We start from the raw sequence: 25214 nt of genomic DNA, 5'->3' as shown, positions 1-25214 counted from the left end.
TGTTAGTATTTTGGGATGGTTTTGTCATTGATGTCAACACCTACTTATCAACTCTGGCACTTTGGAGAATCAACAACATTCACCGGAAAGAAAGTGACTTATGCACAGTCACCCGTATCTAGTACACCGGTATCTAGTACGCTGGCAGGATATAATATTCATCGACACTTGGAATAGCATGGAAAACACCTGGTTATGTCAAAGACATCGTTTGGACACTTTGTCTTGGAGATTTGTTTATTGGCATATTTTGTATTTGCATATTTGTTGTTACCAGTAAATAGGTCCAGGTTATACACCGGCGGGTTTATCTTTTCTATATCAACACAACACACTATGGAGATGTCTTATTATTGACATCAATGCATCAAGCTGACATGTTGAATCAGTTATTGCATCGGACATTGTTTTATTTGTAAATTGATTTTATTGTAATATCCTTTAGAGCTGACCTACTACTTTTGGTCTTAAGTTATGATATAAATGTAAGATCTTATTTGTAAGATCAGCAGTGGAATAGAGAAAAAGAATTGTGTGAAGGTATATGTGAGATTAAGTAGAGCTATACACGCAAACATCATCTGAAGGTTGAAGGAGGTTTTTGTGAAGACAATCAAAACTACACCAGTATTGAATCCAGTATAGAAAGATGCTAATCTGAGTAGTACATTCATATTGGATTTAACCATCCAATTGTAGTCAGTGTGACTCCTATTTGTGTTTGAGTAGTGAGCTCTAGGCACTTGGCCTTTCTGCATGTGCAAACCCCATTTGTATACACATACTATCTATAGTAGTATCATCTAATTGTGGGTAAGGTTTCCCACCATGGTTTTTCCCCTTACAGGGTTTCCATGTACAAATATTGGTGTTGTGTTGTGGATGACTTGGTCCTTTTGTTTCATGCATTAATCTTTACCGGTATTACAATTAACTGATAAAACTATCTATCGACATAAAAGACTGGTATACCGATATTAATCATTAAAGTTGCTAAAGTTGTTTTTGGTTTGAATTTGTTAGACAACTGATTCACCCCCCCACCCCCCTCTCTCAGTTGTCTTTGGGACCTAACACCACTCATCTAGAAAAAATAAGGATCTAAACGGTCTAACAAGTTGTATTATGCTAGTCAACCCACCCTGCTACATATGTCACTGTCTCTTTTCAGGAGTTAAGCATCTTGTATAAGACTTGTATCTCTGGTTTTGAGCATGCAACAACTTGTATAAGACATGTATAATAAAAACAAAGTATGCCTAGTTTTGGGAATGAATCATCTTGTATAAGACTTGTTGGTCTGGTTTCAAGAATGAGCACCTCATATAAGACATGCAAAATAAAAAATAAGATATGTACAAAGAGGGCATTATGTATGCCCCCCCTTAAGATGTCAACATAAAGATATGCTGATGTCTTAAGGAAGCTAGAAACAAGAATACCACCTTCAACACCAATGAGATATCCTTTAGGAAACAATGTACGTAAATCCAAGTAAAGAGATAGGACTCTTAGAAGCAAGGAAAAGATAGTTATAAAAGAGATATCTTGCAATGAGTGTAAAGGGAATCCTTTGGAGGAGGAGGAAGAGATCTTTGCTCAAATAAATCTGCCTCCGAGAGGAGATATTGAACAAAAACAACATCATTAACCAAAAGGAAAGAGAACAAGAATACATACCTTCCTCCTATTGCTAGGAAAAAGTGATCCTTGATGAAGGATAACACACTTTTGACCCAGAGTGAGGGGTTTATTTATAATATATATACATAGCCAAGTGAAAAAGAGATTGTACACAAGGATACACACCTCTTGTATAAGAGAATATTTAAGAATACAAGCCACTTCACACAAGGAATACCATTGTATCATAAGCACATGTCGCTTAACAAAAGAAAAGTGGATCCTCAAAAAGAATAGGAGAAATCAATGCCCCCCAAGCATAGGGACAAAGAGAAGGATTACACAACTTCCAAAGAAATATTATAAATAAAAGATGTAGTATTTGAAGCAAAAAAAAATTCCTAAGAAAGGAACACACATGTACTTACATGAAGGAAGATTCAATGCAAGAAAAGACATCATGATATGCAAAATAAAACTCAAAAGAATAGGAAATCTTCAAAAGGAGAGAGGGAGAATTGAATATACCATCCTTTCCCCCCAAGTGAGGAGACAAGGAAAAAAAAATTTGCTGCCCAAGTATGATTGGAAATGAAGATGCATCACCACTCATGACAAAGAGCCCCAAAAAAGGTTAAACTACTTGTGTCATAGGGTGAGGAGAAACATAATAAGGTGAATGGAGTGCTAAGGCACTACCTCTTCACCAAGAAAAACTACAAGATTAGTTGTAAGAGCTATGTGAGATCGATCACATTGGTCTTGAACATTCTTTAAAATATTTACAGTTTCCAAGCAAATGAGAATAACAACAATGAAAAAGACAATACTCAGCACCCTCTTTATTCTTATTGTTATATCTTATTAAAGGAAAAATGACATTCTTATCATACTTCAATCTCCAAAATATTCTTGTAGGTAACTTGTCTTGATTGTCAATAAGGGTAGGTCTTATCTCTTGAGATGTAGGACAAGATGTTCTAGAAGGAGAAGGATTATTTTCTATTATATTAAGAGTTCCATTATCAATGAGTCCTTGTATTACATTTTAAAAATTTGGGCATTCATTGGTATGATTTATACTAGCTTGTGAAGGAGGGTTTATAGGGACTTTGATTTATTGTTCATATTTTTCAAGTCCTTGTCCACTATAACCTTGTTTTGAGATTATATTATAACCACTCCTACAAGAAGTTTTCAATTGTAAAGAAGAAGGAACATTATCATGAATTTCCTTAAAATTTGTAGTGTAAGGGTACATGGAGGAATCAAAGGGATGAGTAGATGAAGGGACATCTTTTGTAGGTAATTTCTCCTTTCTATCATGATTCATGTCCTGTTTGATAGGTTGGTAAGGAGAGTCCTTATCATCTAAAGCTTCCTCTTTGTTTACTTTTAACTAAGGGAATATTTTCTTGAATAAAATGCATAACATCATCTTCCCTACAAATATGTTGATGATTGAGATAAGCTCTAGGAGAATGAGGATCTAAAGAGATTGATATACCGACATTTTGATCTTTCCCCCTTGCACAAAATTATGCACATGAGAAGAAGATGGTGTCATGTTTCTCTTTAATGCTTTCTCTCCTTTTGAGAGATCATTGGTAGGGGTATTGACTCTTTTCTCATTCATATGAGTACCCTAGGAGTGGCACAAGTGTTATCTTTTTCAATGTAATATCAAGGATTATCATTGTATACAAAATCTTTTATGTGATCTACATATATAATGCATTTTCTTAAAAATATCATCATAAAATAACATACAATATGGATAAAATCCATGAGAGATGATTTGCAAGTAGAGATTACCTTTGAAATGCTAGATACAATATGCAAGAGTACTATGGATGAAAACAAGTAATGTAAAATGAAAGAAACCATTATCCAACACATGATTTTGATACATGTAACTAAGAAACAATATAATCATATGTGAAATAGAAAACTAATCAAATTTAGAAAATTCCATTATGAAACATCCAAATCAGATCTGAAAAATACAAGTGAAAAATTATGCAACACACAAGTCAATTTTAGACTAATAAATTAGGTATTTTATGAAAGTTTGCCACTAAATTTGTGTAATTTAATTACAAATATGATTTATGAGTGAAAAACTTAGTGTTTAAATTCCTAAAATTCATATCTAAGATCACAAAATAGAAATAAGCATGAAAGAAGTCAAGTTCACCAAAATGTAATGATGGTAAAACTAAGGTTTCACCAATTAAGATAATAAAACCATCAGTTTTACTTGGGAGACCACTACATTGAAAGAGGGATGAATCTAATATATATAGCCACAATCCAAATGGGAAAAGGGTTGAACTTATGATTAGATTAATTGGTTTTTAGTTTACCCCCTCTTTCTAGTTGAAAATTGGATGTAAATTGTGAAATGAGGGTAAAACAATGGATAATTGAAGTAAATTGACGAAGATAGAATGCTATAGATATCCAATGGAGCCACAATTTAGGATCTAGGCAAAAGTGTTAGGCCCAATATGGAAAGCTAATGTACTGAGAGGGGAGGGGTGAATCAGTACTCCAAAACCTTTCTTCAATACTAACCTTACTGTTATGCATAAACAGAATAGTGCAGTAACATAAAATAAAGTTAAAACAAACAGATAACAATCATACATGATTCACTCCATAACACATATATTTTGGTTACGCAAAAACTCTTGGTTAGAGAGAAAAACTGCAGTGGGGAGGGCACCCACAACTTCACTACTGCAATAATAAAGATTGCTCGGTTAGAGCTACATTTAGCTATTTCTAATAGCTTACCCTGTTAGGAGTAACAAGATTTGTTAGATCTACCTTGCTAAAGGATTTTTCAACATTAATCTGAATGTTGCACCTAGTTAGAGGATTTACAATTTATAGACTTGGTTAGAGTCTTTTACCTTGTTAAAGGTTTCTCTTTCAACTTCACAATATTACAATAAAATCATTACAAATATCTGCAACTTTACATCTGAAATGTTATAGCAGATTCTATGTGCTCAGAATAAGATTACCTTGCTTATAGCATACCTCGGTAACCCATATTGTAACTCGGTAAACCCTTCTGTTTACCTTGTTTCGATTGTTTTCTGATAACCTTCTTGGTGACCTCTCCGTGTCTCTATAATAGTCTTCCTTCATACATACTTTTTTTTTACTCTCTTCCCATGCTGTATAAATAGATCTCTTAAAGTGGTGATCTAATTCATTGCTTCGATCTTACAAACAAGATTACTCGAATGAGTAACTAAACAAAATATTTCATTGGTTAGATTGACCTTGCAATCATACACAATCTTCTAGTGCAATTTCCAATGTAATAACGGTTAGATGTGCCTCAATCTTGTAACACATTTTCATGTGCATGTCCAGGTTCAATGTATCTGGTAACACATTTCACTCAGTGAATATCAACTCGGTGTGTTAACTTTACTGCTCAGTAGCCATAAAAAGATACTCGGTAAATAGCTCGGTGAATATTGCGTTCTGTGATTGCTTTCTTCTGTAACCGACTAGACTGTTCATACCAACTTCTCTGTGTGTACCGACTGCATGATTCGGTAATGCTAACTGACTAGAATATATAGTATGACTTTGAATATAAAAACTAATGGCAATTTGATAAGTAGTAACAATCTCCCCTTTTGACATTAGTTAAGATGTTTGACAAAAACTACTTTCAAAGTCATAACTCAAAAATCTATATGCTTCGCAAAATGACTACACTTGACAATATATACAATAGTCAATGAAATAGTATATGTAGATATACTCCCCTTATCATTATTCTATACATAATTCTGAATTTTGCATGCTCGGTTCTGTTCTGTTCTTATGTGCTCTGCTTGCTCTGTATATTCTGCTCGGTATACCCCCCTTGTATACAATACTCAAAACTATGTTACAAAAACTGTGTCACTCTCCAAATATAGTATTACTCCCCCTTTGTCTGGTATTACTCCCCTTGTGTAGTATTATAGTATTACTCCCCCTTTTTGACAAACATCAAAAACTTAATTTCCATCTGGGGGTGGTAACTGATCAAAAATAGATTTACACTTGTTTCGGGTGTCGGTGAGGGTGACTAAGACTGAATCCTTTACACTTTCCATTAATGAATTTTGTGGTTGAATATCAGCTAATAGTGATATTAAGCCATCAAGAGTGCTTCCCTCTTGTGTAGTTGATAGGCATGTAGCTCTATTGATCTGTTCCTGTACTGATGAGAGATGAGGAAGGAATAATGTCTGAAGGGTCATTATATCCATCCTGATTTTATGCTCTTCATTTCTGAGTTCTAACTGTCGAGCCATGAGCTATTGAAGCTTGGTATAAAAATTCTGAACTGAATTAGGCCCGGTGGTCAACTTATTTGAGAGATCGGTGATCTCTTTCTCAATTGCATCAGTTTTATTCTTGATATCTTTAATGAATAAGGAAAATGTACAAAGTTTCTAAAATAAATAAAGAATATGCTTGAGTTGAGGGGACAACTCAGCAATGAATTTGACAAGCTTTACTTTTCCTATAGCTAGAGCTTTTTGTACCTCTTCAATCATCTTTGTTGTAAGCTCTTTATCCTTTAGCTTGCTTAAGTACTTAGATGCATCAACTCCAGATGTTTCTATTTGAGTAAGGAGTTCATCTAGTTGAATGTGGATGGCTGCATCAGTTGACACTGTTATTGAAGGTAGCATTTTTGTTAGTAGTGTCTTGACCTTCTGTAGTACTTTATTCTTCTTTTGAATAGCCAATTATTTTTCCTATTCAGCCTTTGCTTTTCATAGTTCACTGAAACTGGTAAGTGCTTGCCCTTTTAATTTTGAGATATCCACATTGGGCAACACTATCGGTTTAGTCAACTCAATTTTGAAACTATGCTTTCTCACCTTCTTCTCTTTTCCTTTGGTTGGTTGTACTAAGAGAAGTGCTTGTGAGGCTTGCTAACCCTCGGTAGGTTGCTTGGTAGATGCAACACTTTGGTTGGTTCCTGTAACCATTGTAGTGTCCTTGGGTGTCTCAGTGCTAGGGGTCTCAGCTGTAACATTTACAGTGCTTGACAGTGCTTGAGACGTCTGATCTTTGGTTGTATCTTCTGCTGTTGCAAACTTGTAACCTTCGGTGCCTTGATCTATGTCCTTAGGAGCTTCAATTGAGATAGGTGCCTTCACCGGCGGATAAGGTTGAACTTGTTCTAAAACAGATTCACTAGATACAAGTTTTGCATAGGTAGTGCCTTCAATCATTTCCTGCTTCGGTGCTTCTTCATCCATAACATCTTCATCAATTTGAATAGTGTCAATCGGGTCTGGACCTTGCTTGGTGACATCAGGATCTTTCTCAGTGACATCAACAATTTCAACTTGAGATTGTTCACTGACATCCTTTAGTTTGAATATTTCCTACCACTTGGCTTTTGTCTCATTTTCCACATCAATGTATAGCCCATTCATCAATTTTAAGGCTCTCTGTTTGACAAGAAATTTAGAATTGTATGTTGTCAAATGCTCCTTGATTTCTACTACAAACATATCAGGGAATAGATGGACTAGACTTCTTTCTCTTATTTGTTTCTCTAAGTCCATTGCATATTTCCATCTATTATCAATATGTAAGTATAATTCACTCGGAAGTGACTTTACTAGTTCTAATGGAGCTAGCCGAAACTTTAGAAGTGTGCAGATGATAGCTTCTTCAATTTGTCGCTTCTCATCATTATTCCTAGTCTCATACTTAACATATCTAAATCCTACAAATATACCATATTATTTAAGATTGGCACAAAAAATTTCAACACTATGAATATTTACCTTTTTGCTTTTTACAAACTGAAATTTGTTCGCATCATCAGATTCTGTATCACTAGACTCTTTTGCCAAAATGAGTCTCCGAGTAGATTTCTTATAGGTCTTGGTTACCTTGGGTACAGTAACACTTTTTTGTTTCTTACTCGGTGATGCAGTTGATGCTCTAGTGTTGGGTCTCTTTGTTGGTGGAGTCAGTAGGGCCTTTGAAATGTCTTGTTTCTTTCTTTTCAAAACTTTACCCTTAGGCAACTCGATACTTAATGTTATTACTGCCTCTTGAGCTTCTAATTCCTCTTCGGTAATGGCAAGAGTGCCTTTGATAGGTGTTGAGGAGGATTCTTCTCCGAATTTTTCAGATAAAACCTTTATCATTTTTGTAGCTTTTCTTGTAGCCTTAGGTACTACAATGCTCATTTTTACTTTTTCCTTCACCTCTTCATATGTTCCATATCTTAGTTCGGTAGCATGCCTTGGCAATGATAGATAGGCATCAATTTGTTGTTGTGTTATATCATAGTCAATCTCATAACCCATTGGTGGCAAAGATTGAGTCCTTGGTTCAACAACATTCATATAATATTAATCAGTGTCTACCTCAAAACATATATCATCCTTATATTTTTCTACCAGCTGTGGTGGAATCCGGTACCTGTTGTGCATTTTCTCTTGAAATTTGCTGAAATAGTCATCCATGATATCATTAAATTTATCTCCCAGTTTCTTGATAAAATCATTGATTTGATGGGTGATAGGTCGGTGTAGCTCCCAAACTACTTTATCGACTGATGGAAAGAACTTCTCAAAGTAGAAAAACATGCATACAAGAAGTGAACCAAACTTCAGTGTATTTGCTGAGTTGTTCTTCTTCGGCTTCCTTATTGTGTTCAGGTTCTCAAACAAGTTCTTCAGTAGCACTTCACATAAATCTACTTTCATTCCCTTCTTCACTATTTTGTAGGCCAAGTCAACTGCGGCACATGGTACATTGTTTTCCCTTGCAAATTGGAAGAAACAGTAACCAATTACTCTGATTGCAAACTTGAGTTCTGCATCAGTGACATTGTTCAATTTTAGTCCTCGGTAATTAGATTCTACTCCAGTTAGACTGATTATCTCCTTCTGTGATATCATTTTCTATGCTCATGCATGATCATAGATAGGATACCCGGTGATCACATGAATTATTTCCTTGGTGATTTTGAATGGTTGCTCCTCTAGCCACATAAAATCATCATGTATTCTACTCAAGACAAACTTAACCCACTGGGGTTTGAACACATGGGGATAGGCTAGGGCTTCAGTTAATCCCTTGATTTTGATATGCTCTAATTTGCTATCCATTTTTCCATTAGTACAAATTTCATCATATGTATCACTAATCTCAACATGACCGAGTTCCTCAACATGGCATTTGGTGAAGAATCTAACATCTTCAACTAACAAGACTCGATCTGGGATGAGTGAAAATGCAGTTTTGTCATCTGGTTTAGAGACGACTTTGGGAGTCAAAGAATACTTCAGCGAGGGCTTCTCCACATTTTTGACAACTACGGGATCTTGGATCTTGGGTGCCATTGTAGGTTTCAGGTAAAATTTAGCAAACTATCCTTAGGGTTTACAAATGATTGACGCTTCACACTTGGTAGATAATAGCAATTTGACTAGATTGGAAACCAGCTTAACAGTGTGAATAGATTTGGTGTAAATACCTTGAAATTCACTCTGAATGAAGTTTGATCGCCTTGATTCACTCTGCTCTGCTCTATTGAAAACTTGGTGAATGAAAATGACCGCGAAAATACCTTTAAGTACTCAAAAATACCTTATCGAGCTCTGTGCAAGTTAGGTCAAAACATTAAATGCACTTTGTTCACCTTTTACCAATTTACTCCTTTCTTCATTTTTAACCAAGTAACCAAATTTTCTTCATTAACTGACTTGACAGGCTTCCTGTATACACCGACTTGATAGGTTTCCTATAAAGTACTTTTGATATAATTTCAAACTGACTAATTGCATCTTAACTATGCAGATTTTGAATTTTGTACATAATAGAATAGGAATTATTATGATTTAACCTTTAGAGAATGCAGTCCCTTCATACCTTTTCTGACTAATTTGGAATAGGGGCACCTAACTTGGTAGGTAAGGTGCTTTCTTCATCTGACATGATTTCCTTCTTTTTCCAAATCATCTTGAATTTTTCTTTTATCTCTTCAGTGTCTCTTCTAGGTTGATCTCTGCAATCTCCAGCTAAATGTCCAACTTTGTGACAATGAAAACATGCCATACTAGGATTTCTCCATGATCTTCGGTTGTTCATTCCAAACCTTATAAAATAGTTGGCACTAATATGTCCATATCTTCCACAACATTTGCACCATATCCTTGTATTGTAATCCCATGGTACTGCTGCATATTGTCAGTAAGGATTTGTGTGAGTTCAGTAACCTCTAGTGTTTGCTCGGTGTGGATACCGCATGTAGTTCTTTTGCTTAGACCAGCACTTCTCGGTACTATGTCCATATCTATTATAGTTTCTACAAAACCCTTTGAATTTTGCCTTCTAATAGTTGTTAATAGACTTTGTCTTACATTGATTAGATGTGTGACCATATTTATTGCAATTGTAACAATATCCATTGGACTTAGTGATATTCGGTTGCTTACCTTTTCTAATCTGGCATATGTTGGCAATATGACCTTGATTTCCATAGTAGTAGCAAATAGGCTTCTTCCTTTTGATGTTATTCCTATTTCCAGCTTGCTTTGATGATTCTCCTCTCTCGGTAGTATGAATTCCTTTCTCGGTTGATTCTTTTCCTTTGTAACCGAGTCCTGCATCTTTGTTGGGTCTTCTTGTATTCAGTTGCTCATCCAACATCTTTGATGCTTCATAACTCTTCTTCAATGTTTCTTTGGATTTCTTCTCTGTTTCAAGTTCACTAGTCAACCTTGATACTTCAAGTTTCAATGCTTGATTTTCATCATTCTTTAGAATTGCTTCATGATGTGCATAACCTAGTTGATCTGTCATATTTTGTTGAATACCAGTTAGCCTTATGATTTCATCATTCTTATCAAATACTAAGACTTCAAGTTGTTGTTTCTCTCTTTGTAGATCTCTTGCTTTATCCTCAGCTATCCTTAATGCATCTAGATTTTCAGTCATCTGTGTACTGAAATGTTCATGTTCTCTTTTCATTGCTTTTAGTTGATCAGCCAATGCTTTGTTCTTTTCTTTCAACATTCCAATCATTTCTTCATTCTCTTCAGATATACTGTTCTCAGATGATGTCTCAATTTGTTCCACTAACTCTTGAGAATCCTGCAAGTCATCAGATAATCTTCTTCTTACTTTCAGATATTTTTGCATTTGCCTTTGCATGTCTGCAATGACTTGATTTGCATGATCCAGCTCTTCTTGTAGATATACAATCCTCTGAGATTGTTTATAGCCTTCCATTGATAAGATCTTTCTCTTTAGGTAGTTAAACCTTTTTCCAAGATTCAAGCTCTGATACCAATTGTTAGGCCCAATATGGAAAGCTAATGTACTGAGAGGGGAGGGGTGAATCAGTACTCCAAAACCTTTCTTCAATACTAACCTTACTATTATGCATAAACAGAATAGTGCAGTAACATAAAATAAAGTTAAAACAAACAGATAACAATCATACATGATTCACTCCATAACACATATATTTTGGTTACGCAAAAACTCTTGGTTAGAGAGAAAAATTGCAGTGGGGATGGCACCCACAACTTCACTACTGCAATAATAAAGATTGCTCAGTTAGAGCTACATTTAGCTATTTATGATAGCTTACCCTGTTAGGAGTAACAAGATCTATTAGATCTACCTTGCTAAAGGATTTTACAACATTAATTTGAATGTTGCACCTGGTTAGAGGATTTACAATTTATAGACTTGGTTAGAGTCTTTTACCCTGTTAAAGGTTTCTCTTTCAACTTCACAATATTACAATAAAATCATTACAAATATCTGCAACTTTACATCTGAAATGTTATAGCAAATTCTATGTGCTCAGAATAAGATTACCTTGCTTATAGCATACCTCGGTAACCCATATTGTAACTCGGTAAACCCTTCTATTTACTTTGTTCTTCGACTATTCTCTGATAACCTTCTCAGTGACCTTTCTGTGTCTCTGTAACAGTCTTCCTCCATACGTACTTTTTTTTTACTCTCTTCACATGCTATATAAATAGATCTCTTAAAGCAGTGATCTAATTCATTTCTTCGATCTTACAAACAAGATTCCTCGAATGAATAACTAAACAAAATATTTCATTGGTTAGATTGAACTTACAATCATACACAATCTTCTAGTGCAATTTCCAATGTAATAACGGTTAGATGTGCCTCGATCTTGTAACACATTTTCATGTGCATGTCCAGGTTCAATGTATCTGGTAACACATTTCACTCAGTGAATATCAACTCGGTGTGTTAACTTTACTGCTCGGTAGCCATAAAAAGATACTCGGTAAACAGCTCGGTGAATACTACATTCTATGACTGCTTTCTTCTGTAACCGACTAGACTGTTCATACCAACTTTTCTGTGTGTACCGACTGCATGATTCGGTAATGCTAACCGACTAGAATATATAGTATGACTTTGAATATAAAAAATAATGGCAATTTGATAAGTAGTAACAAAAAGAAGAGATTCATAACCTCATATTGAAAGTTCAAATTGATTTTTTAGGACCAGGTAGTACAAATTCACCTGTGGTCCTCCAACTTTTACTATATTGAAAGCTGAACCTATTTATCATCATCAACTCTATCGAAAGTTGATATTTTGACATGATGTGGATGGTATATATAAAAAATCAAATCATTTACAAAATGTATGGATTAGTATTCAATGAGGAAGATGCAAATGTCAAGCAGTAAAGTGTGTGTGGTGAAAGTGTTAGAATTGAATTGCCTAATTGTTGCTTGAGGTAGTGAGCCAAAAGTAGCTACATTCAAGGGATATTGTTGGATGCAGTGATGTTAGAGGCTTGTTCATTATAACTCTTTTTTTAATGTATTTTTCTCAAAGATAGTGTGTCTCCTTAGCAAGTCCTTTGTATCTTTTCCTGAGGTAGTGAACCTTATCCTACAAGTCCCTCAGGGAGTAGTGAGCTTCCTTAGGTAGTGAGCCTTAAAAAAATATTTATCTATTTCATATAGTGTGAGTTAACTCTCGTCGTGTTTTTTCCCTTCTTGGGGTTTCCACATAAGCCTATTGATCTCTTGTACATGTGTTCATTATTTTTCGTTTATTATTGTTGATCAGATTAAGGTTTAAAGTTGAATTTGAATTGTTTTACAAAGTATTAAGATTCTTTCAAGACTAATTCAACCCCCATCTCAGTCTTGGGGTGTGTTTAATAATTAGAACTTAATACTAGTTAATTGTTATAATAAGAGGTAGTAGAGGTACTTTAATTTTACTACACCTTGGTAGGTGTCTCTCACGAAAAGGATTTTGAATAAACTATGTCTAGAAGACCTTTATAATTTTTTCTCCTCCCAACAATGAGGAGGATGTGGTGTTTTGTGTTTGATACTGTGGAATCATTTGCTTTCTATTGTCTCTAATTTAGCTTCTATATCCTTAGCTCAATTTTTTTTTCTCAAGTATTGGATCATGTATGCGCTCTTTCAGTTCTCTACAAATGTTTGATGAGTTAAGTTACATTATGTAGTACAAGAAGTGAACCTCATTAATTTTTTGTGTATTGACATAGAAGTATATTTTACTTTTATGTTATTTTATTTCTAGCATTTTTCTCTCCCTTTCCATCCCTTCATTTAAGAATACAAAGAGTAAGATTCTAAAATCTTAAACATTGTTTTACTGGTTGTAGTCCCACACTAGTGAAACTTTTAGATTACCCCTTAACCATCATCTTTGGAGATCAATGGTGTTATCATGGTAATTTGATAAGAGATGATATTTCCCTTCATAGTAATGGTTATGTGGATTTAGACTGGGTAGATGATATTCATAGTAGAATATTCACCAGTGCTTATGTGTTTACCTTATTTGGTGGTGCAATCAATTGGATGAGTAAGTGACACAATGTAGTTTCTTTGTCCACTACTCAAGCTGAGTACATGGAAGTTGCTCATCCTTATAAAGAAACCATTTGGAATAAGAGATGATGTTTAGATATTGGAATAAAAGAAGGTATAGTGAAAATTTATTTTGACAATCAAAATGCAATCTGTCTAACTAAGAAAGTGAGTTTTCATGCTAAGACCAAGCAAATTGATGTTTGTAATCATTTTTCAAAGATGGTAGGGTGAAGCTAGTTAATGTAGATAATTTGATTAATTTTACATATTCTTTAACTAAGATTGCGAGCATAAATAAGTTTAGATGGTTTTTAGAGCGTTTGGGCCTACGCCTCATAGAAATTAAATTATGGTGTATCTATACTCTCTTTTCTCTTGCAAGGTGTTTGACAAGTGGGAGATTGTTAGGAAAATGGTGTCTTAACCTTACATTTACATATAAGGTTACTATTTATAGTAATTTACATTTTAGCACAAATTAGTCCAGAATTTTCCCCAAAGCTATAGATTGTCTAAATTAGCATTGTAGTAAATTTTGTTGCAAGATCATGCCTAGATTTAAAGATCTGAAATTTTCTAGTTTTAAAAGTTTCAAAGTCAATTTTTAAGGCCCTAGAATGATTTATTGGGCCCAAAAGTGGTCATAACTGGTATGGCTTATTATAGCTTTGATAGAGAATTTCACAATCTTTCCAGTGCTTCAGACTACTTATCAATCAGCCACCTGAATCAAAAGCTTTTTTCTCTAAAAGTTGGGTTTAATAAATGGGAAACATATGTAAAAACATGTTGGACACATAAATGAGTTGTAAAGGGGAGTTACACATGTTGGTGTGTTTTTTGACACATCATAGGTCATTTGGGATTGGAGATAACGTTCGTGCCACGACTTGGGTGTTTTTAGTTCAATTTTTTCCAATAGTGTTTGACAATTTAATGTATTGTATCTCCTATACATTAGGTGCATGAGATGGAGGTTGAGTGTAAGAGTTTATAGCTATTGATTTACCTCTCGATCTCTTGATGGTGATATTCCTATGAGAAGCTTCCTCTGCAAGTATATTGTACTATGTTGTTGATTCATGAATAATATATTGGGTGGCTTTTGGAATGTGGGGCTACTCTCCTAGAAGGATTTCCCCCATGTCAATCACTCTATTGTGGTATGCATGATATTTATTTTTATCTTTATTAGTTTTTTATAACTATTGTAAAGAGCTAAATAGTTTTACATAACTTGTTGGCTTGATGATGTTTGTAATGTATCCATCACTTGTTGTCATTGATGAAACACTCTCACACACACATGTGATTACATTGACTACCGATGTAACTTCATTGGTTTACACTGTTAACCAGTATGATTAAGGTCTATCTCTAACCGGTATTCTATGTCAACCAGTATGTGCTTAAGAGATAACCTGTGGTTACATTAAGTCGGCATCAAAGTGAAGATGAAAATGAAGATGGAGATCAAACGGAAGATTCCAGGAAAATGGTTCACATGTTTTGTTCCAACTGGTACTGATTGTCCTAACTGGTATCTGATTTTTTTGATGAGTTACCAGCACCGTTTTCTTGGCAGTCATTTTTGTGATGAGTTATGTTTACTTGTCTAGATACACTGCACCTAGGAAATTGTGTTCCTATGGCCGACATAAGATTTGTATGTCTATTTAAAGACATCTTAGTGAATCATTTAAAAGAGAGAACTGATATAGAAGAGGAGATTATGCGAATACTAATATGCATAAAGAGTGAAAGCTTTTGTTGAAGAGCGATAAGTGTTAAGATAAAGAGCAATGTTAAATGTACTTAGAATGATCTGATCAAGCAAGTCTTGTGCTACTCAGAACAGATCAAACCTTTTTTGTTGTTTTCTAATCATTACAACATAATCAAATCCCCTAACCGGGTAAGCTCTAACAAGCTTCATTGTACAAATCCTCTAACAAGGTGATCCATTAGTTTGGATTCTCAAATCCTCCAGCGAGGTTACTCCTAACAGGGTAGTACTCTTAACAGGGTATAAGCTTCTAATCAAGCTTGGGATCTCTAACAAGATTCGCTCCTAGCAGAGAACTTTGTAAGACCTTAACCAGTTAATTATCTATTACTGCATATAGTTAACTTGTGAGTTCCATCTCACTGTGGTTTTTACCTATTTGGGTTTTCCACGTATAAACACTTGTGTTATGATGGATGTTCTACTTTATGTGGATGTTGTTATTTCATTTTGGATAGCATGTATTTTGTTTAAATGCTTGGTTAAGTTCATCTACTGATTAGTGTTTGAAGTTGTGTTTTTTTTGGTGTCACTGATTCACCCATCCTCTCAGTTCTTTTCAAGTGCACCAATTGGTATCAGAGCCTAACTTCTTTGAAGCCTAACCGCTTAGAAGGGAATCTTGAAACTACCATGGGGGATAGGAGCTACTTCAAGATGGTTAGAGAGATAGAAGCTAGCAGAAATGAAATTGAATCCCTTAGGGGAAAATTGAAAGTTTATCAAGTCAAAAGGAGAGAGCTATCTAAAAAACTGCTAGAAATATTTGATAATAGTTCTTCAGATGAAGCCAATATTGAAGCTTTAGCTGATGAAGTTGAAAAGGTAAACGGTGAAAAAATGAATCTAAGAAGAGAGCTAGAAGGTCTCACTATCTACATGAGTCAGGAACTAGAAGCCAGAAGAGTTGTTGAAGATCTTATCAAGGTAAGAGATCAAGAGATCATAAAGATCAAACCAGAAAAAGACACTATACATGAGGACTTGATTGCTGAAACAAAAGAAAAGGAGAACCTAAAGCTAGACCTTGAGTTGGCATCATCTCTGAAAGAGAACCTTTCTAAGCATAATGAAGATCTTGTAAAAATGCTTACTGAAGCCAATGAGAAATTGGAAAAGTTCATCAAAAGTTCTACCATGCTGGAAGAACAAATTCAATCCCAGAGAATGAAGGGTGATATCTTTGGACTTGGTTTTCATACAACTGAAAAAGGTGAATCCTCCGGTACAAAGAACAAAACTGCTCCTAAAGTCAATAAGACTACCAGTAAGAAAGTTTTTCAACCTGTCTGATTTGTTTGTCACAAGCCTGGTCATACTGCAAATGTTTGTAGAAAATAACCTAACAGAAATGCAAATTACAATACTAATGCTAGGTATGTGTCTAGAAAGTTTGAAGGTCATTGCTACACATGTGGAATGTGTGGGCATAGACATATTGAGTGCAGATATGGATAAAACAATCATGTACCACACATGCATCCTAAGCCAAATGATGACCGGATAAGAAATTTTGATAACTGGGTAAACCAGAATTGGCAAATATACTATGGCAACCGGTTTAGTCCATTTGAAACGGAAAAGGCAACAAATGTTGTTTGCACCTTTTGTAATAACTTTGGTCATGTGGCTATGAACTACAGAAGAAGAATGAGAAGAGGAAATGTAGGACCCTAGAGATCATCTGGTATGGTTTGTTACCACTGCAACAAACCGGGGCACTTAGCAAAGTTTTGCAGATCAAGAAATAATATATCGAACAACTCCTTTAAGGATTAGAAAGGCAAGCAGAAAGTTGATGTTGAGGAAACCAGAGAAGATATGAATCAGATTTGGAAAAAGAAAGGTGATGACTCGCTTGGAGAAGAAGTTGTTCCTTCACCTAGTGAAGAGAATCCAGCACCGATGACTTGAGCCTGTCTAACATGGCTAAGGGGAGCTTAATGGTAAAATATCTCCAGACCCCATGTAAAATTAGTGGGAAAGAATTTTTGAATTGTAAATTTTTGACAACTTTTTGTTAACATGTTGATGCTCTGCAAAAAGGATTAGAAAATCTGTTTGATGGCAACACACACAAGAGCACAAGAAACAAACATTAGTGTTAGCAACAAAAGATTATCCTAAATAGGCATATCAAGAGAGATATTAAGCATGAAATAGAAAGCATATAAACATAGAATAAAATAGCTAATCAAGATGCTCATAGTTGCTCCTCCCTTGTTCCTCTCCTCTCCAAGTCCCAAATGAGTGTAGCTCTCAGCTTTTAGCACTAGCCATGGATGCCATATGGAGATTCAAGATGGTTGAATATGATAAGCAAATACTATGCAAGAGTAGATAGTGATGCTATGAAAAAGCTCTATGCTAATGCCAGTATAACAACAATACTCTAATGCTTTTTTTTTGCTTGAGGAGAAGGGTTCTATTTATAGAAGAAATGGGGAAATGAAGGGTTAAGATTGAATGGTTTAATCAAGGGCCAAGTTTGAAAGTTGGGGATCCATGTGCACAATTGGCACCAATAAAATGGTGACAAGTGTCAACATAGGATTGGGTTGAGAGAAGAGGTTGGAGGCATTAAAGGCCTGAGAAGACCTCATGGTTATCTAGAGGCTAAGGGTCAAGTCCAAATGAAGATTACCCACTGGATTAAGAGTTAATCCAAGGATAAACCTTTGTGCAAATGTTTAAGAGATAATCATGGTCAAAGCATTAATGGCCTGATGAGACCTTTGGGTTGGGTAGAGGTTGAGTCAAAACAAATGTTTTAACCATGTGGGAGGATTTGAGGTAACCATTAATGGTTATTGGAGACTTTGGGGATTAAGTGGTTGAAGGTTGAAAGCCTTCAATGGTTATCAAAGACTTTGAGCCATTTAGTGGTTGAAGGTTGAAAGCCTTTAATGGTTATCAAAGACTTTGAGGGTTTGAGAAGTGACTTCCCTTTTTCTTAGGAATGTGACAAAGTTTAGAGAATGGGTTAGGTTATTTAGAAGTGATTATAAAATTCTAGAAGGGGTTTAGGCATGCAAGTGGATTTTGTAGGAAAATGCAAGTAGGAGAAATTTTGGTATTTTCAATTAAAATAAAATCATTTATTTCAATTAAATGGTGTAATTTGCATTTGGATAAATATTCAAATAAATATTAATTTATTTAAATGAGAAAAATGAAGATAAAGCATTAAAATGCTTGGAGACTTTGAGGGAAACCATTAAAGGCTTGAAGACTTTAAGGAAAACCATTAAAGTCTTAAGAAGACTATAGAAGGAAGCCATCAAGTTTGAAAACTTTAAAGCCATCAAGTTTGAATACTTTAAGGGAAACCATTAAAGGTTTCAAGTGGGTGAGGATAAATAGGATTTTAAATAAATAATTTATTTAAAATAGTTGTGCAACTTGCTTTTGTAGGAAAATACAAGTGGGTGGAGGATAAAGGTGATTTAAATAAATGTTAATTTATTTAAATGTGAGAGGTGGGATTTTGGGGGATTTAAATAAATATTAATTTATTTAAATGTGAGAGAATATTTAATTAAATAAATATGATTTATTTATTTAATTAATGGTCTGAATTTGGTTAAGTGAATTAAATCAAATAAATTGAATAATTTATTTAATTAATAAGAGAAGAGGGTTAAGATGAATTAATTAAATATTAATTTAATTAATTATTAATTGATGGTGAAATAATCAAATAAATACTAAGTATTCATTTAATTAAGTGGACAGATTTATGTGATTACATTTGCCCCTCTTTGAGATGATGCGGTTTTATCGCGTCATTTCAAAGAAAGAAAAATAGGTGTGAAGAAATGCCCCATAAAATGTAAATTTAATGGGTGGTATGCCCCCTCGAGAGATGGGCCGAATTTTTTTTTGAAAAATCGGGCGATCTCTCGAAAAAGAATGAAAAGTGGAGGGGAAGTCGAATAGAAGAAATTAGAACTAATGATGAAAGAATGGGAGAAAATGGAGTGAATATGAAGAAACAACAAGCCAGCAAGTACCCTGAGGTCATGCAAGAGATACATAGCAGATGTAGTGTGGGGTTTGGATTGATGCTATACAATTGATCAAAATTGGTTGGACAATCTGGTGCAATTGGTTTAATTGCCCCAGTCAAGTCAAAGCGTGACAGTTGGTCGCTTGGACATGATAAAGTCTGAGTAAGTGAATCAAAGTGACCTGATGTGACTTAGACAATTGATATAATTGCCCGATGAAGTCAAGGTATATGAAACAAAACACTCATTAAGACGCAGACAATTGATGTAATTGTCCATTGGATTGTGTTTGATTGGTTGATCAATTGATAGTGTGTGCGTGTGATGGATGGTTGTGGGGAATCATGGCAACCCCGTTGAGACTAGGTCATTGTGATAAATGCCTGTTGTAGTCTAGGTTTGCCATAATCGATTACCTGTTGAGACCCGAAGATACTTGATCAGAGTATCTGTTGATAGTCTAGGTGTGTGGGAGTCGATGTATCTGTGTAGACAGAGTAACTGGCTGAATTTTTTTGGATGAGTGAGGATGGGAAGCGATGAAGGGATTAGGATGATGTTGATGATCAAGATAGGGAGGGTGAGGGGGGATTTGATGTTAGATAGAAGATATGGAGGACTAGGACCGAGTCCTATGAAAGAAGATGAGTAAAATAGAGTATGCATTATTATGACTATGTATGCATGATATGCAGCTATTATGAATGTATGGATGGGTGGAATCCAATGAAATGCAATATATACAGATGAGATGGAATGACGATCCATGGTGCTTTATTTTTCATCATTGAGCTTTAAAATGTTGTAAGAAAATACAAGCAACTTGACATAAAGATTCAAGATGACCAGAGTATTTCTTACATGGATTTTGATATAGAAAGTTAATACAAGCAACTTGATATAATGGATCAAGTTGACCAGAGTATTGCTTGCGGAACAGACAAGGATTATCTCCTTTCATGCATGACTTGGATCGTCCTCCTTGATCTTAGGTTGATCATATCCTAAGACAAGTGCATACCATAATAAGAGATAAAACCTTTATCCAGCTTGGTTGAGGTAGGAGGAACCAAAGAAAGAGCATTGTACCTACAAACAAATAATATATACATAAAGAATAAAGAATAGGGATCCTTGGTAATGGTTGATGCTCATATGGTCGAGGTATACACTGTAGTCAGCAAGCCGTAGTGATCTATGACTATATTTTTGCCTATGATCACATAGCTTAGTGAACTTCCCACATAGACACCATTAGTACATGCCCCAAAACTTCATCGGAAATAATGCGCAAATGATACAAAACAATGCTGAAAGATCCCGATACAGATAAACAAATGAACTACTCACGAATCAACCAAGCATTTGATAGCTTAACATAATTTTCTTGTCAAAGAAAACGTCACTTTTGTCTTTGTTTTGGTAAAGAATGATGCATCCTTGTTGAAGACAATTTTGATTGTTTGATGTTGATTGGTTTGATTGATAAATGGTCATTTTGTTAAGTATGTCGCAATGTTTGTTTGGGATCTACTCAGATGGGTATGTACAAGGTATTGCCATGTTTTTTTGTTTGATTTTTTTTGATGTTTTTTGATGTTTTTGGATTTTGAATTGTTTTGAATGTTTTTGGATTTTGTGAGTCATTTTTTAATGTTTTTTTTGGATTTTGTGAAATAGTTTTGAATGTTTTTGGATTTTGAAGTGTTTTGGATGTTTTTGGATTTTGTGAGATAGTTTTAAATGAATAACTTTAATGAATCACAACACAATGTAGAATCCACTTCCATCAATAGTTTAAAGGCATTGCCCCCAGTTTTAGACATGACTATGAAAAAGTGGGATGCAAGATGTATGGAGTACTATCATAATTGCAGAGGAATAACAAGCCATGGTTGATGGATGGATGGATGTATGTATGAAGTAGATGTGATCGCAACAAGTCTGAAAGACAATGGAGCCATAGCCTTTACGAGTGGCGCCTGTTTGCCAGGTTTTCACCATCGTACTTACCCAAGGTGCCACCGGAGTGGTTGTTCACCATTTGGATGCATGATTTTTCTTTACTTTTTTGAATGTTTTTGTATTTTCTTCAGGACATTTTTCTGAATGTTTTTGGTATTTTCTGGTATGTAGGGGAGCCTGATGCTCTATACACCTTAGGTATAAAACCGTTTTAGGTGCATGTTGTTGATTGGATCTGCAAGCGGTTCTCCTTCTGATGTAGCCAATTGATATGCCCCAGACCCGAACATAGCAGTGACAACATATGGGCCCAGCCAGTTTGATTCAAACTTGCCCTGATGTTCTCTGTTTGGTTGGTTGCGAGGATTCTCTCGTAGAACAAGATCACCTACCTCAAATGTACGAGGTCTAACTCGGTGATTGTAGCTTTTGCTCATGCGCTACTGATAGGCTTTGAGGTGATTGTATGCAGCTTGTCGTTTCTCATCAAGTAACTCTAAGTCCTGAAGATGGGATACTCTGTAGGCTTCATCATCGATGAGATTGTGCAAGGAAACCCGTAATGATGGTATCTCGACCTCAATAGGCAAGATAGCTTTTGTACCATAGACCAATGAATAAGGAGTTGCACCTGTAGGGGTTCGAATGCTAGTTCGATATGCCCATAGCGCTGGATTTAGTTGAACATGCCAATCACGGCCGGCATCATTGACTGTCTTCTTTAGGATCCTCAATATGTTTTTATTGGATGCTTCGGCCTGACCATTGCCTTGTGGGTAATAGGGAGTGGAAAAGCGGTGTTGGATATGAAATTTCTCACAAAGTTCACGGACATCTTGATTTTTGAAAGGAAGACCGTTATCTGTGATGATGGACATGGGCACACCATACCGGTAGATGATGTAGTTGAGGATGAATGAGGCGATCTGCTTGTCAGTGACTTGGGTAAGTGGAATAGCTTCGATCCACTTTGTGAAATATTCGGCAGCGGTAATAATGAATTTATGGCCATTGGATGAAGATGGATGATTCTTACCCACAAGGTCAAGGCCCCATTGACAGAAAGGCCATGGTGTCATGATTGGTTGTAGTTCCTAGGCCGGTGCATGTATCAAGTCGCCATGAACTTGACATTTCTTGCATTTTCTGACAAAGTAGTAGGAATCCTTTTCCATAGATGGCCAATAATATCCAGCTCGTAGGAGTTTCTTGGCTAGTGACGGACCACTTGAGTGAGTCCCGCAAATTCCTTCATGGACCTCTTCCAAAGCCTTTGTTATCTCACCTTGTTCCAAACATCGAAGGAGAGTACCATCAAGACCATGTCGGTATAGGGTTTCAGCAATAATGGTATATCAAGCAGTTTGACGAATGAAGGTTTTACGTTGGTTATTCGATTGGTTGGGAGGAAGGGTATGATCGTGGAGATAGGTGTAGAACTCACCGTACCATGGGGATTCAAAACTGACAAGGTGATATATCATCTCAGATTCAGGGATATCATAAGCGGGGATCCAAAGTTGTTCTACCAAGAACTCGTAGCGTGTTGAATTTTGTGGAAGATCTAGGAGAGATGCGATGGTAGCCATAGCGTCAGCAGCTTGATTCTGATCTCTTGGTATCTGCTCAAAAGTGATAGTAGTAAATGATGTCTTTAGAGTGTCCACCATTTGCTTATATGGCATGAGTTTATCATCTTTGGTCTGATATTCATCTGTTGCTTGTCGAATGACTAGTTGGGAATCGCCATATACTTGTAGTTCTTGTAATTTCCATTGTATGGCTAACCTAAGTCCTGTGATCAAGGCCTCATACTCTGCTATGTTGTTTGTGCATGGAAATGAGAGCCTGTAAGACCTCGGGATGCTATCACCCTGAGGTGTGATAAACAGAATGCCTGCCCCCGAGCCGTGCCTAGTGTATGAACCATCAAAATATAGTTTCCATGGTTGTGCTGTTGTGATCATGAATATCTCTTCATCTAGAAAATTGGAAATGAGAGGATGATCACCTATGAGTGGTGCATCGGCCAACTGATCTGCAATAACTTGACCTTTGATAGCTTTACGGTCCACGTACTCAATGTCAAATTCACTTAGAATCATTACCCATTTGGCCAAGTGGCCTGTCAATGCTGCTTTGCTGAGTAAATACATGAGTGGATCAATCTTTGCAATTAGTTGTACTTTGTGTTAATAGATAGTGCCTTATTTTAGTGGCTGCTAAGATTATTGCTAAGCAAGCTCGCTCAATAGTGTGTAATTGAGTTCATAGCCTACTAGTGTTCGAGAGATGTAGTAAACAGCACACTCTTTTCCTTCTGCATTATGTTGTGCCAGTAGTACACCCAATGCTGTACTAGTTGCTGAGATATAGAGTAACAACGTTCTACTTGGATCTGGTGGGATCAGCAATGGTGGATTCATGAGATAGTCTTTAAGCATCTGAAATGCTTGCTGGCATCTGGCATCCCACTGAAAGCGGATGTTCTTGTGTAATAGATGTGTAAATCGGTGACACTTATCAGCCAATTGTGCAATGAATCTTCGGATGGATTGAAGTCGCCCTTGTAATGTCCTTAGCTGACTGATATTCTTTGGTGGTGGCATGTCCATGATTGCTTTTACCTTTGCTGGGTCGACCTCAATACCTTTGCTTGAGATAATGTATCCCAGAAGCTTCCTGGAGGTCACTCCAAAGACACATTTCTTTGGGTTGAGTCGAGCATGGTATTGTTCCAGTCTATCAAATATTTTATCTAAGATGTGGAGATGCCCTTCTCTGGTGAGTGACTTTTCTAGTAAGTCATCAACATAATCTTCCATCATAGTATGCATCATGTCATGGAAGATGGTGGTCATTGCTCTTTGATAGGTCGCTCCTGCATTCTTTAGACCAAAAGGCATTACATTCCAGCAGTATGTGCCCCATGGACATGTGAAGGCTATCTTATGTTGATATTTGGGTGCGATCTTTATCTGATTGTAGCCGGAAAAGCCATCCATGAGTGAAAGCATCGCATGTCCTGCTGTTAGATCCACTATGATGTTGATATTTGGTAGGGGAAAGTCATCCTTAGGACATGCCTTATTCAGATCTCTGAAGTCAGTACAAATGTGGATGCCCCCTTTTGGTTTGCCGATAGGCACAATGTTGGAGATCCATTCTGCATAATCAATTGGCCTAATGAAACCAACATCTAGGAGTTTCTTGAGTTCTGTTTTGACTAGCACTGCAATCTGGGGATGCATCTTACGAAGCTTCTGCTTGACAGGTTTGGCTCCTTTTGTGACGGTAAGGTGATACATGACTAAATCAGGATCAAGCCCAAGCATGTCTGCATATGACCATGCAAAGTTGATCTGACGCTTCTGGAAGAACTCTATAAACTTAGGTTGTTCCTTTGAAGTGAGAAGAGATGCCAGATGTATGATATGAGGATTTTCAGGAGTCCCCACATTGTATTCTTTGGTTTCCTCGATGAGAATCGTTGATCATTCATGTTGTACATTAGCAGGGAGAATGTCAAACCCTTCATCCTCAGGCGCCTCAGAGAGGTTTTCACCGTTGGATACGCTCTTTCTTTTTACTTTTGTCAGATCAAACAGCACCACAGTGTGGTTTTCACTGGAAGATCCATGTTTTATTGTTATATTTTTGCAGCTGAAAGGTTTGGCATCCGCCCCGAAGTATCCTGCGCTATTAAGTTCAATGGCGAATCTAGCTTTGTGATCTCCGCTTGGTAGGTTATCCCTTAATTCCAAAAAGTCAATGATGGCCTCATCGTTTTGGAAGAAGTCAAGACATGGGGGAGTTGGTTGGTTCCATTCGATGAGTTCAGGGTGGATAATGGGCATTACTTCATCGATTAGGTTAAGTGTAGGAGATGTATCAGTGAGGGTTAAG

Source organism: Cryptomeria japonica, chromosome 11, assembly GCF_030272615.1.
Source record: "Cryptomeria japonica chromosome 11, Sugi_1.0, whole genome shotgun sequence".
NCBI classification, from domain to species: domain Eukaryota; kingdom Viridiplantae; phylum Streptophyta; class Pinopsida; order Cupressales; family Cupressaceae; genus Cryptomeria; species Cryptomeria japonica.
The sequence above is the reverse complement of the archived record's forward strand: the minus strand, read 5'-3'. Positions refer to the sequence as shown.